General features: G+C 40.0%; 1 protein-coding gene across 5 annotated transcripts in view; it reads left to right on the top strand.

The window, feature by feature from the left end:
- The window catches only part of sytl5 (synaptotagmin-like 5), a 33,128-nt gene that overhangs the window by 1,665 nt on the left and 17,588 nt on the right, over window positions 1-13,875 (top strand). The window contains exon 1 of one of the 5 annotated variants that reach the window (XM_086051705.1): window positions 850-1,250. The exons of the other annotated variants lie outside the window; for them this stretch is intronic. The gene's annotated coding sequence lies outside the window, so the exon portion shown is untranslated. Of the gene's footprint in view, window positions 1-849; window positions 1,251-13,875 lie in introns of those variants that run through there. 5 annotated transcript variants of the gene reach the window in all.

Consider the following 13,875-nt stretch of genomic DNA (forward strand, 5'->3'; position numbering starts at 1 on the left):
CTATAGTGTTAAATTAATCGTTGTAATAAAATAAATAATTAAAATTTATTTTTATTTTAATTGTATTTAAAATAACAATAGTTGCATTTTTGTTTATTCACCTATTTATATGAATATTGATGCATCGTAATTGCTTTAATTTTTGAAAATTATTTAAAAAATCAAAATGTATAGATATAATAATTCATTACGGTTTTAATGTATTTGTAATATATTATTTATATATTTATTCACATGAATACTGTATAATTAAATTAATAATTGTGCCTATTTTTGTTTACATTTGTAAATTGAAATACAACAACATGTATTTTGCACTGATTTATTTTAGTTTCAATTCAATTTGTAATTACAACAATAATTGTGTTTGACAAAAACTGTTTTTCGCCAAACAACCGCCTTCCAACTCCAAGTGATCTGTGGTTCTGAATTCAATAGTTAAATTAATACTAGAGTTTTTCAAATATTTTTTGAAAGCAAATGTTATGTAGTTCAATTCATTTTTTAATATTGGATTTACAATAATTAAAATTGTTGAATTCATATTTATATTCATGTTTTATTTCGAAATCGAAATATTGAGGGAGGCTATCCTACACAACACTGTTTGTAAGAAACAGTGTTGTGTAGGATAGCCTCCCTCATTATTGTGAGGCATCTCTGCTCCATGCTGCTGCACTCTCTTAATGACAATAAATATAAAATCATGTAAAAGGTACGTTCGGTGTGGGGGGTTATAAAAAAAACACACTGAGTGCATTTGACGTGTGCACAATATCGTGCCACAGTGGCTTGCTTGCAGGGGGTGGGGGGGCAATGAATGTAATACTGTGTAACGATGAGGATAACTGTATGCGGAGCACGCGCCAGGCCGGCAAGGAAATAAAGCGCTGAATAACGGAGGGGGAAGCCTGCAAGGGCCTCCCTCGTTTCTTGACTGTGGATGTGGGGGTTGACTTGAGGTCAGTGATTCATCACAATGGCTGACATGTCCGTCAAACGCGCTCTCTCACACACACACGCTACACGGGGATGCTGCTGCTGCTGCTGCTGCTGCTGCTGCTGCTGCTGCTGCTGCTGCTGCTGCACCGAACACGTTTGCTGGTGTCGTATCGTGCGGGGTTTCCCTCCCTCCCACACACCGGTGCCTCCCCGCTCGCTTGGCATGCAGCCCCAAGCCTCCTGCAGCCTCAGCCAGACACCGTGTTCCCCCTTCATCCAGCCAGTGAAAGAACGCAGCCCCACGACGGGTATGATTAATGCATGGTTTGATCATTTGGTCTTATTTTCATGTCAAGCGTGTTGAATTTGATCAATGGCGTGTAGTTTTGAAATCCAGGAATGGATTACACTGCTGAGCAGCAGAGTCATTTTGAGACTCGAGCAGTTTGCCGCCTAAACAGGTTGCAGAAGAAATAGAAAGGGGAAGGAGGATGTAGATTAGATATATGGTTGATTCCTACTCTGTGTTCTCTGTTGCCTGTAAGTTTGTAGATACGGACCAGCCGTACAACCAGAAATCGTTGGGGAGTTATGTTGTGATGTTATGATTCATCCATCCATCCGTTATCTGATCCGTTTTTCCTCATAGCGAACCATTTCCAAAAATGGTATGATACCAATAGTAAAAAAAATCCAAAGAGGTTTTTAAAACTCATTCACTGCTAGAGTGCCAACGATTTTAGAGCATTTTGGCTCATTTTTCAAGACCCATAGAATATTGTGTTTGATCATGAAATGAAATATAGATCTTCTAATTGATCTAAATAATCTTGTGTCACCCCACAAAAAAGGTTTGATTGTACTCTCCTGTTTTTTTCATTAATCAGCAGAAGAACAAAGAAATTTTAAGAAATTCAGCCACTTTTGCCAAAATCCAGACAAAAATAACTTTTTGTGCAAACAAACATACCAAGCAGAACAGTGACTTTGATGCTGATCATTTTGCTTTCGTGACACCGCTAACATCTGAACAGTGGTTTCGTTCAATAAAACAGCTACAAAAATATGCAAGAATCGCTTTTGATAGCAAAATAATCATCTATTTAGTGATGTACAAGTGCTGTGAGTGACACCAACTCACCACTCGGGATCGTCAGCTGTTTGTTCACCTCATCATCCTCGTCATATTTTCAGGATTGTCGTTGTACTTTTTTGACACACAGATACTTCAGCTATCATTACACATACTCTAATATAAATACATATGTGTTCCCTGTTTAAATGCTTCAGATTGTTCGACTGAAAGTTTGTTGACTGTGTGCACCGTCATGATAATGAATTGCCCTGACCCCCACTGAAAACAGTTGGCAAACAGAGGGGATTCGAAAACTAAAATGGTGCAACGCAATCATTTGCAGGCAGTTCTGGCTCATTACCACTCATCAAGAGCTTACAATTTAAAAGGGAAGAGCATCAGACCCATATTCAACCCAATGGGAAACTCCCCCCCCCAAAAAAACGACATAACTTGCCTTTAACAATGAATGTTTTCATTCTGATGGATGACTTTTAAAGTGGAAGTCAAGTCATCATTTTCTTTATAATAATCTGTTCTATGTGCCCCACTAGTCGACATTCTGATTAATATAGCTTTTGTGGAATATGAAATAAGCAGCAAAATCCACCAGTTTTTATCCATCTCAGGGGGCGGCCATTTTGCCACTTGCTGTTGACTGAAAATGAGATCACAGTGCCTTAGGACTCAGCCGTGCAAAATGCCACATGACTCAACTTGGGGTGGGCGATATGGCAAAAATATCATATCACGATTTTTTAAAAACATAATCACAATCACGATTTCATCATGATTAGTTTTTTACATGTTTTTTTTTAAGACTAATTTGCACATTTCTGACCATTTTCCTCATGTTAAACATATAAAACACATTTAAAATGTGTATAAAACTAAAAGAAAAAAATGACATTTTAAGTCAGCTAAGCTTTATGAACAGGTTTTAATTTGAATTGTGACATTTTTTTTATCAAAATGCAGTGAATGTAAACATAAAAGGTAACATAATGTAAACATAAAAACAGCTCATAACGCAGGTCTAGTACTTTGAAGATGTTTTTGAAACCCCTCGGTTTCCACATGTTTTCATGGGAATCATGTCTCCAGCAAGATCATAAGTCACTGCCTTAGTTACTTCTTTACACCGCTTGCTTGTTTTTTCATATGGAGTGCTCTTGTTACCGTGGGTTGCGTTAGCTTGAGGCTAGCGGCTGCCTCTGGCTACCATGTGTCTGCTCTCCATTTGCTTTAGCTGTCGCCGCTGACGTCCGAACCGAGTCCCTGCAAACTTTGCAAATAACTGGTTTGCGCTTTCTCCCCCGAGGAAAAGCCAAACCAAATCGACACTGTGGATGTGGAGTTTCTCTTCGGGACCAATTCTGCTTCGTGGTGACGTACCGCTATAGCTTCCCGCTATACACACAAACAGGGAGGCGGGGAGTGTCACGTACGGTGCACTGTGCGTGCTGTGATTAGTTGGTCGGGTATACGCGTCAGCGGCTTTGCGCCGCCATAGAGCTAAACTGTTTAGAATATGCCATGTAGACGATCAAACGATCTTTCGGCTTTATGAGATCGTGAACACGTTAAACCGCTTAACGATCTATTATCGGCATATCGCAGATGAGCCCTGATTGGTCGTGTCACGATCCCAAACACAATATTGATCAGAATACCATGTTTAGACTAGTGGGGGCGCATGGAACAAATTATTGTAAGGAAATTGTATTGTCCAACACAGTCATCCAATCTCAAATCTAACAGAAGCCGTGTTAGATTTAAGACAGTCCATCAGGAGTGAATAGACAAAATGGCGCCAATGTCTGCTGCGGCTGCTTCGGCTCGTACTATTTTCGCCAAACTAGGACTAAACACAGCATATAAACCATTGGAATACATGAGAACAGGTCAGCGCAACATTGCTAAACCGATTTACAACCGTTAGTTTCTGTTGTCCCTGTGTGGATCCAGCGCTTTCGGATGAGGAAATACTGAAGCGCTAATCATTGTAGTCAGGAGTTTGCCACCGGCGCATGTCACCCCAGAGCTTGGGCGCCATCGATGTTACTCCTGCGCTTTGCTGTGCAGTCAAATGTTCATTGTTTTACAGCACACTTCTACCGCTTGACTAATTCTTCATCATGTATATAGTGATACTGTACATGGTGGTGTCATGTGGTGGCCTGAGGTGAGGCCTCAGTTCTTGGTCTGTCGGGTGGCCTCTGGCGTGAGATGGCTGCGGTCAACTGCAGTAAAACACACAAAGGTGGGGAATGTGGCCATTGTTGTGATATTTATTCAGAGGTGGCGTCGGCGCCTTGACGGTGCTGAAAAGTCAACATCAAGGAGTGTAATGAATAAATATGTTTGAACACATGGCGTCAGGTTTATGCAGGGTGCTGCTGTGAGAGAGACACGTTTAAGATATTTGAGGAGACAATTTGAATTTTAGTGTTCAGTGAACGTGTATAAATGGTGCACAATGGCAACTTTGTTATGCTCCCTCACTGTCTGGTTTTGTCATTTCTAAATATTTACTTTTATTAAAGTTAATCGATCATGTATACATTGTAGTGTAGATGAACAAATTGCTTTTTTTTTTTCGTTGCCGCTTATTGCTAGGTAGAATTGGTGGAGCCCTGGAAGCACATTGTAATCATCATCTTAAAAAAATATTTGAATAACATCCTGGTCACTATCGCTGGGGTGAGGGTGGGGCCAATGTGCATCCACTTCGGAGGGGTCATCCACAGAAAAAAAAAAAAAAGACTTTTTTTTCATCTAACAATGTGACATTTTCCTCCAAATAATGACTTTACAACTTTTTCTAGAAAAACAAATCATTATGACCTTATTCATAATGACCTTACTCTCATATTACTTAATCCTTTCTGGAAAAAGTATCTCTGTAGACAGGCCCTTTTCTGCCGTGATCCGACTGGCGTCTGACAATTTTGTCGTTCTGAAAAGTACATTGAACGACTGGCGCCAGGTAATAAAACTGAATCGAAAAGATCAACTGCCTTAATGTAGAAATTAGACCGATGTTCAAGAGTGCAGGCCTACGCCAAGGTCAACTTAATACTGTCTGGGTGAAAATTCTCGACGTAGCGGTTGCCATGACGATATAAACTGTTTAGCGGAGCGAGATGAGGACCAAGTGGAGCACCTCTCAACCTCTTTGTAAAAGAACATAATGGCCTGAATGCGGCACTGTGATATACGAAAGGGGAAATGCATTGTTCTTGTGCTAGCTTTGGCTGTCTTCCACCAGATGTTCGCGTGGCTCAGTCGCTACAACGCGTGGAAGCATCTGTTGCTGTCACTTTTATGCTTTTGGAGCCATCTGGCGTGCGACTTCAAGGCTTCTCGTTTAACTGTGAATATGAGCAGTCAAAATCTGTTTGGGTGACTGAATCTTTTTCTGCTTGTCTTGACAAGCAGTGCAACCGTTGTCGCAGTTTGGATACGGTGAAGTAGTGATCCCCCATGGCTTCTTTTCAGTTCAGAAGCAATGACGTTTAGAGATCAACATCCTGGAATGCAGTGAATTGTTCCACTTGAAAATCCAATAAAGTGGTGCAAAAGCAAAGAACAAACTCATTATTTTCTGCTTGGGTAAACATTCAAACAAGTCTTCATGTAGCCGGTTTGACCTGCATTGATGCTAAACAGTTTCAAGATAAAGAATAAATGAGACTCATTTCACCTTATTCGTAGTGTCCCAATTATTTTAGGTGCTAAGTTGTCTGGCGCTTTGGAACTTTGGGAGACATTTTCGCCTGGACACGGGTCCCATGGCCAACTTTAGGAGGCGGGGCCAATGAGGCAATGTTGGTGCCCCTGCCCATGGGCTCACCATCTGTGGGAGGGGCCAACATCCAGAAAAAATGTATCAACTGTAAATAATTTGATTTAAATCTTGCAATTTTAAAATGGATTTATTTAGATACGCTGGCTGGTTATGGAAAAAATAGTTACTGTGTCACGATTACTTTGATTGATATAAAAATAATGCGGTAAATAAATATACGCACCGCCTGTTCCTCCTGTGCACTCTTCCGTCATTTCAAGGACTATCAGTGCGTCCATCATGTGCCGCGTTTAAAGGAAATGCGAGGAGCTGCTTTGACTGCAGGCGGTGAAACAGGTTGGCTATGTTTATGTTCACAATGGCGCAAACCACCTTTTTTAAAAATGTACTGTCTTGCACACATTTGCAAAAAATAGCAACACTCGCTCGAACCCGTCTCAGCATTGATTTAGGCTGGTCATTGTGTCAGAATTTAGAGCCCTTCATCTCAGACACTTACTTTTCTAGAAATGTTTTTTCTTTTAGTTTTGAGTTTTTCTCGTAATAATATTTTTTAAATTATATAATTCATTTTCGTCATTTGAAAAACTAATCTCCTAATAATACATTAGGAAAAGGATGACTATACCTGTGCAATAATACCTCATATTAGTGTACCTTTTTAAAAATATGAAAGACTGAACGACTTTAGCGGAAGTCAACCCAAACATATTTTTTTCAAGAATATGTTCCCAGCAGGCGGCATTAAAACACGGCATTCTGATTAATTTAGCGTTTGTGGAATATAAGTTAAGCAGCAAAATGCACTAGTGTTTAGCCATCTCTGGGGGCGGCCCCACAGATGGCTAAAAACGAGTGGATTAACACTTATCCACAAACGCAATATTACTCAGAATGCCCTGTTTCAACTCGAAGCCTTGCATAGAACATCCATCCATCCATTATCGATACCGCTTCTCCTCACAAGGGTCGCAGGGCGTGCTGGAGCCTATCCCAGCTGTCTTCGGACAGTAGGCGGGGGACACCCTGAATTGGTTGCCAGCCAATCGCAGGGCACACAGAGACAAACATTCGCACTCACAATCACACCTAGGTGCAATTTAGAGAGTCCAATCAACTTACCATGCATGTTTTTGGAATGTGGGAGGGAACTCCACACAGGGAGGACGGGGCCGGGATCAAACCCACGACCTCTGAACTGTGAGGCGGGCGTACTAACCAGCCAGCATTGAACATATTCTTGAAAAAAAAAATGTTTGCGTTGACTTCCCCTTTCATCCTGCTTTTTAAAATGTTCTTTTCAGAGTCCTAATAATGATAGTAGTTTGTGATTCCAAAGGCTTTAAATTGTTCAACCTTTTTGGAAACAAACTTTATACAGTTCAGCCACCACATTAGGTACACCTGCATACACATCTGCCTTTCCAGAAATAATTCTACACACTTTTTATTCACACTGCCAGTGAGATATTATTCTAAAAAAACATGCTTATTACTGTATTGTGGTTGTAGTACGTAATGATGTACAACCGTACAGCATCATACTGGTAGATGTTTTTAGACATGACACCACCATTTACTGTACGTGTTATCACTTGTGCAGCATTTATTATTCATGACCAATCAATATACTGTACAGTATGACACTTAAACCTTTTATAAGCTGCACTTTATTCCAGTTCTGACATCTGGAAACAGTTAATTGGAAAGATTGCTGACACTTTTCCCCTTCCTCTACACATGATTATTGTGATTATTATATTATTATTTATATTTATTATGTTGTGTGTTCCATCCATCTATTATAGTATCTCTCTTCGGTTAGAGATGCGAGACCACAAGTCAAGAACCACATATTATACGAGCCATGATGCATTTGCAGCCACTCTGTTTTTGAAGACGTGCATCTTGCTTGTCAATGACGGCGAACGCGTGCAACAGAGGCAGGAAGGAGCACGATAAAATATTCAAGCGTGAGCGCGTTGCTTATCAAGGCGAGGCTGCGAAACTGGGTTAATAACATCCAAACATACTGTCAAAAAAAACAAACTCTCCGAACATGCACACAGGAAGCAAAAATGCTCCTCAAGTGGCTCGCAAACAACAGATTTTATTGTGAGGGATGCACGTCATTAATCAGAGTCTATTAATTGTCGTCATTTCTGTCGTAAAGTCCCGACGGAGATCCGCTAACAGCGGAAGTAAAATTTAATTTGATTCCCAGAAGCGCTTCAAGGGTGCACTCAACTCAACTCAATGCAATGAATGGAACTAAGTGCTTTCATCCAGCGTCATTCTGAATCATCTGCTGTTTCTGCTTTTAGCGAGATGATGACATGCTGTTAAATGAAGACCTCTCTGACATTGAAAATGAGCATTAAACACATATAGTGGAACCTCAAAAGCCAATAATCTGCCTACCCAACATTCCTAATGACACACAATGAGACAATGAAAGGACCAAGTTGAAATCTCCATGATGTATGCATCAGAGATATGGATGGAGGATGATTTTTTTTTTTAAAAAAAGGACGGGCTAAGCAAGGACGGAAGTGTGTTTTCATCCATCACTGTAATCGTCCAAAACCGGGCCAAGTACCGACTGCCGTGTTTTGTTGGGTTCTTTTGAAAAGAAAGACCAATGTTCTGTTTTGCGATACCACAGAGCCATCTTTATTAACCGCCTGCACAACACTATAGTTCTTTTTTTTTTTTTTTCTTTTTCATACACATTACCTGCGGTACCATTGTACTCACTGGCATAGTGGTTCAACGCATGTCATACCATGGATTACACCACGAGACGCCCATTTCAAGAACAAAAAAGATGGATAGCAATTTTGTTTTGTCAACTAACTGTTATTATTGTCATAATGATAAGACTTTACACAAATATATTTTTTCAAGATAAAAAAGATGACTCGCATGATTATAACACTTCTAAAAAATGTGAGAAACACAAATAAAACCATTACTTTACTTTGGCAAATTATATTTTTGGGCGAGAGAAATATGATGACTTTCTTCACAACACAACACTCTTGTAACCCTAGGACAAAATATGTCGTGTTATTGCTGTAGTTGTAGTTGAAAATGCTATAATCTGTTTCTTGAAAATGCTCTTATTTTGAAATGAATTCACCCAACTCCTTTAGTGACTGAAATCATTTCCAAGGTCAGAGCACTGACTCATGTTTTCAAGTCAGTTTTGAGCATGCGTCCTCGTTTGACCCCTATACTGCTCGTCACATCAACACAGCTCATTAAAACAATCATCTATTTTCCTTCCTGTGGCCACCGCCTCTCCTTCTGCTGCTCATTTTGGGAGGAGTGGCGCTCATTTCCTGAGCCAACGCCACCCTCTCTTTGCTTCTGATTAGTGGCCAAAAGGACACAAACAAGCCATTAAGAGGACAAGGTTCAAGCAGGTTGACATGAAGGCGCCGAAATTGGAGAAACGTGACATGTTGACACAGCTACAACAACAAAACAAAACGTTATTCCTTGGGTGTTGAAAAAAAATGACAAATGAAGGCCTGTTCACAAAATCACAGAAAAGGGTGTGATACTCATTTCAGACACTGGCGATGTCACTTTTTAGAAGGAAAAGTACACAAACGTGCACTATCCAAAACCACTCTTAATTCATCTAATTGGGTTTTAAAATTTGACTTGTAAGGACAGCTTATAATTGTTTGACATTTGTATTTCCCAATAATGACTGCATAATATTTACACAACACATTAAGCAATTTATTGAACCAATACAATATGATTTTTCCAAATTCATGAAAAAATAATATAGAAACACTGAACCTGCATTGTTTCCACTCAAGTCAGGCAAATGTGCCACCACATCGTCCATGACATTATCCGATTGCATTTTCCAATATATTGACGTGAGAGTGACGCATATCCAAGCTTGACCACCAGGATGTAAACCAAATTGGGAATCGATTGATGTTCAGTTTCAAAAACAGCACCGTTTTAATCTACTGCCAATGTCAGCAATGTCATACAAACAGCTCCTTCGAGACAGGAGCTCTTGTTGTTGTTTTTTTTCCTTTTCTTATTTCCCGCTCCACTGAGCTCCAGCAGGGACGAACAGGAGCAGCCCGAGGGTGTTGATAAGTCGATACAAAAAACGACGACAGGTGCAATGTGACATGGGAGGGTGTTATTTGTAGCACTCTTATAGTCATGGTTGGACAGATCAGACCGCTGTTGACTTGTGATCAGAGATGCGAATCAAAAGTTGACCGAGGACAAACGTTGGTATACGTGGTATAAGAAGAATTTTGATGGTTAAATAGCAGGGATCACAGGAAGTGGCTGAGGTGCAGGGGGATGTACTTAAAAACTGCTAAGATGACAAAGCATTTCATTTTCAATCGACAAAAGTGACAATATGGCTGCCCCCTGAGATGGCTAAAAACGGGTGGATTAACTCTTATTTCATAAATGCAATATTTATCAGAATGCCTTGTTTCAACTAGTGGGCCTGCATAGAACATACTCTTGAAAAAAATATGTTTGGGTTGACTTCCCGTTTAAGTTTCCCATCTTTCGTTTATTGCCTTCAAAATGGGCGTCCATCATAAGCACATAGGCGGAGCGGCCAGTCACATAGGCGGAATGCTCAGCTCTGGTATTTAAATTGTCCCAGTTAAAAAAAAATAAAATAGAACAACCAAAAACAACATACATTTTCAATCTAAAAAGGTGACTATAGATACTTATTGACAGTTTATTTTTTAAAAAGTCAAAGTTTCAGGTATCTCATAATAATCTTACATTGATTACTTTTGTCAGCTCCGTAAATGTTATTGCGTGTCCAAGTATTTTTAATACTAGTCCAAAGCATACACCCGCCGGCCATGCAGTATGTCTCTGCAAACACAACGTGGCTGCCGGGTGTCACGGAGAATTGATTTAGGGGGTGGGCCATACAAGCAGCTGTGAAGCAGGGCATTATTGACCTTATGGCGATGCATTTTTAATGTTTTCAAGACTTCAACTCTCCTGTGTGTGTATATATTGATGTGTGCTTGGTGTTTGGGTCACTGGCCGATGACCAGCTGCTTATTGGTCACCAATTCCAGCGTGAATTATTCAGGAGGAAGTCGTCTGCGTCAGAGGGGTGGCGATTACCACACGACAGCTGCAATAAGTGCGATGTGTAATCTCTCATGGCATTAACACCTTATTAACACTGAAAAAGTGTCAATCAAATGAGATCACTGTACGAAAAAACAAATCTGCCTTTACGTAGCTAACAACGCTGAATTTCGATTGACACAGTCAGATTTAGTGGTTCCGCTAACATTTTCTGCTTTCATTTCAATTTCAGGTATCTCATAATAATCTTACATGGATTACTTTTGTCACCCCTGTAAATATCATTGCCAAATATGACACTGGCACATTTACCACCATGAAGGCAGCCTGAAGTTCACCATACAATCATGTGAAAGCGACACCACATAGAAGCTACTTAAATCTTATTGGGTGGGGTCTCAGGACATTTAAGTACAAACCAAGACAAAAAACGAAACAAAACAACGTCAAAATAAACAAACAAACTAACCAACTAACTAACTAACTAACAAAACAGCACCCTAAAACCTAAACGACTTCCAGAGAGGCACATGTACTGTTTGTAAACCTGCCAAGGCTTCAAGTTGGTGACAAAGGACTCGTTATAGGCAGCAAGGGAAAAAATACTGGAAAGAAACAGTGTGAGTCACTCATTCCTCTGAGCTACGTTTTTATTGCGAGGCTACCTAGTGCATTCATTTGAGCTGAAAAGCCAAACTTCCTGTCGTCTCCTGTTTGCTCAAGGGCAGAGCCAATCGGAATGTGTGGGATGTGTGCACTCGGGGAGGGCAGGCGGGACACTACACTGGGACACATACATTCACAAACATGCGCGCACACACACACACAAACACACACACCACTGTGCGATAAAAAAACAGTGATCATAAAGTTTGAGCTGTCCGAAACGTAGAGATGCAGAAAACCCAGAAAGACAAAAATAAAAGCAAATGGAGTATATTTTACATTTAAAAAAAAACAAATAAATGAATCCACTTGAAGATTATTAGATGACTGAGCTTGAAAATATACTAAAAAAATAAACATAAAACTAATTGGATCGGAATCTGCATTCTAGCATGGTAGCTAGAATGCTACTCTAGCTAACTCTCGTCCTTTTGTATGTTTGGTTGCGTTATGAGACATTTGACCCCAGAACTAGGAACTTTTAGAGGACCATTGGGCCATGATGAGAAGAACTGTGAATTTTGTCAATTTAGAGGCAAGTACTTTCAAAACATCCCCGGAACATTTAGGGCAGTGTCTAGCACTAAGTTTTGGTACTCTGGGTGGTAATGCGATATGTACATACTGAATATTTGGAGCACAGGAACTATTGTCTACATTTGATTTGAGGGTAATTCATTCGAAAGAAAATCCCGCATGAGAGAGCGGTAGTAGGATCGAGAAGTCCAAGAACCTTAAGTAGGGCTCTGCAGCCCAGCATTCATGTGAACCTTTTTATTGTTAGGAACTACAAATGCCAAGAACGAAAATTGGACCACAGGAACTAGTTCCAGGATAATTTATCAGGGCCAAAAGAAGACCTTGCTAGTTATGTCGTGATTTAAAAAAATACAGGAACCTTTGGGATGCCATCAGTCTGTCTGGAAAGTGTAAAAGTTCCTGGAATTTTAGCTGGCTTTAAAATTTAGTCAAGTCCAAATGAATGCCACACACTTTATTAAGTGATTTCTCTCAGTCATCCATCCAGCCATTGTCTGTACCGCTTATCCTCCTAACGGGTCACATGTGACAGATCTGCTAACCAGTCGTGCACCTTGTTCATCAGTAAAAAAACAAAACTTAAATATATGGTAGAGATCAAATAAAACCACTGTAAAATGTAAAGCAGTAAGGTAGATTTATTAAAAAACACAATCAAATAAGCAATAATTTGTAACAAATTATTCCAATAAACAATAACTGCAATAATTTTTTTCTAGGGCTAAATTTTAGAATGCGAGTGTCCTAAAAAGGGTCAAAAGCCACGAGGCATAATTGAAGACTACCTCTTGTTTCCCTACTTGAAATTCCCTCGGTGGCGACTTAAAAGTGAAAGAAAATCTCCTGACTGATCAGAGTGCAGCTGCAGCTCAGCCCAAGAGCCAGCAGCGCAATTGTTGATAATGAAGCTGCACGGCTTCCCTAATTGGCGTGCAAGTGACGAGACAAGCGCAGGCAAGAGGATGTCGCTGAAAGAGGAGGAAACCAAGCAGGGCGGAAAGGTTTGGGGCGAATGAAAAGAAAGGGATGGCAAAGCTCTTCTCAATCAAGTCAAGATCTGAAAGTCAATTAGTGTGATGCTCTATGACATTAATTCTCAACCAGTGCGCCACGGCACATTCGTGCGCTGTGAGAGATCTTCAGGTGTGATGCCGGAAAATTCGCCAATGTCAATTATTTTGAGCCCCCCAAAGAATATTCTAATCACTTTTTGGGGGGGTTAATTTATCGATGCCAACCACGTCTAGTGACAGGGAGAACAATGAAATGCTCTTTCATTAAATGACTGAAGTTACATAATCAACACTTTTCTTTACTTTTGTGAATCATTTTGCTAAATGGTGTGGAGTGAATTTTTTTTTCCAATGTTAAAGATGATTGGCTCATGAGAAACACTGTTCTATGAGAGACACTGTATTTTATTTCTACCATGGTCCCAATACTTTGGTCCTCATTGCATTGAGGTTGAAATGCTGTTTGGCTCAAGGGCTATGGGTTCCCTACCCAGGGGCGGAGCCATGGGTGGGCCTGGGTGTGCACAGGCCCACCCAGATTGAAAGACTGCTCACCCAGTAGAATTCATGAAAAAAATATATACTTTTCAATGGTTAGTAAATTATTATTGAATTATCTTTGAATAAATGCTTTGTTGTGTTTTTTTATTTGATTAAATGTTAAAAATGGCATAATTGCAGTTGTCTAAGGAAGATCTGAACTTCATAAT

Source organism: Filicampus tigris, chromosome 14 (genome assembly GCF_054856515.1).
Source record: "Filicampus tigris isolate MCC_2025a chromosome 14, RoL_Ftig_1.0, whole genome shotgun sequence".
In the NCBI taxonomy this organism is placed as follows: Eukaryota; Metazoa; Chordata; class Actinopteri; order Syngnathiformes; family Syngnathidae; genus Filicampus; species Filicampus tigris.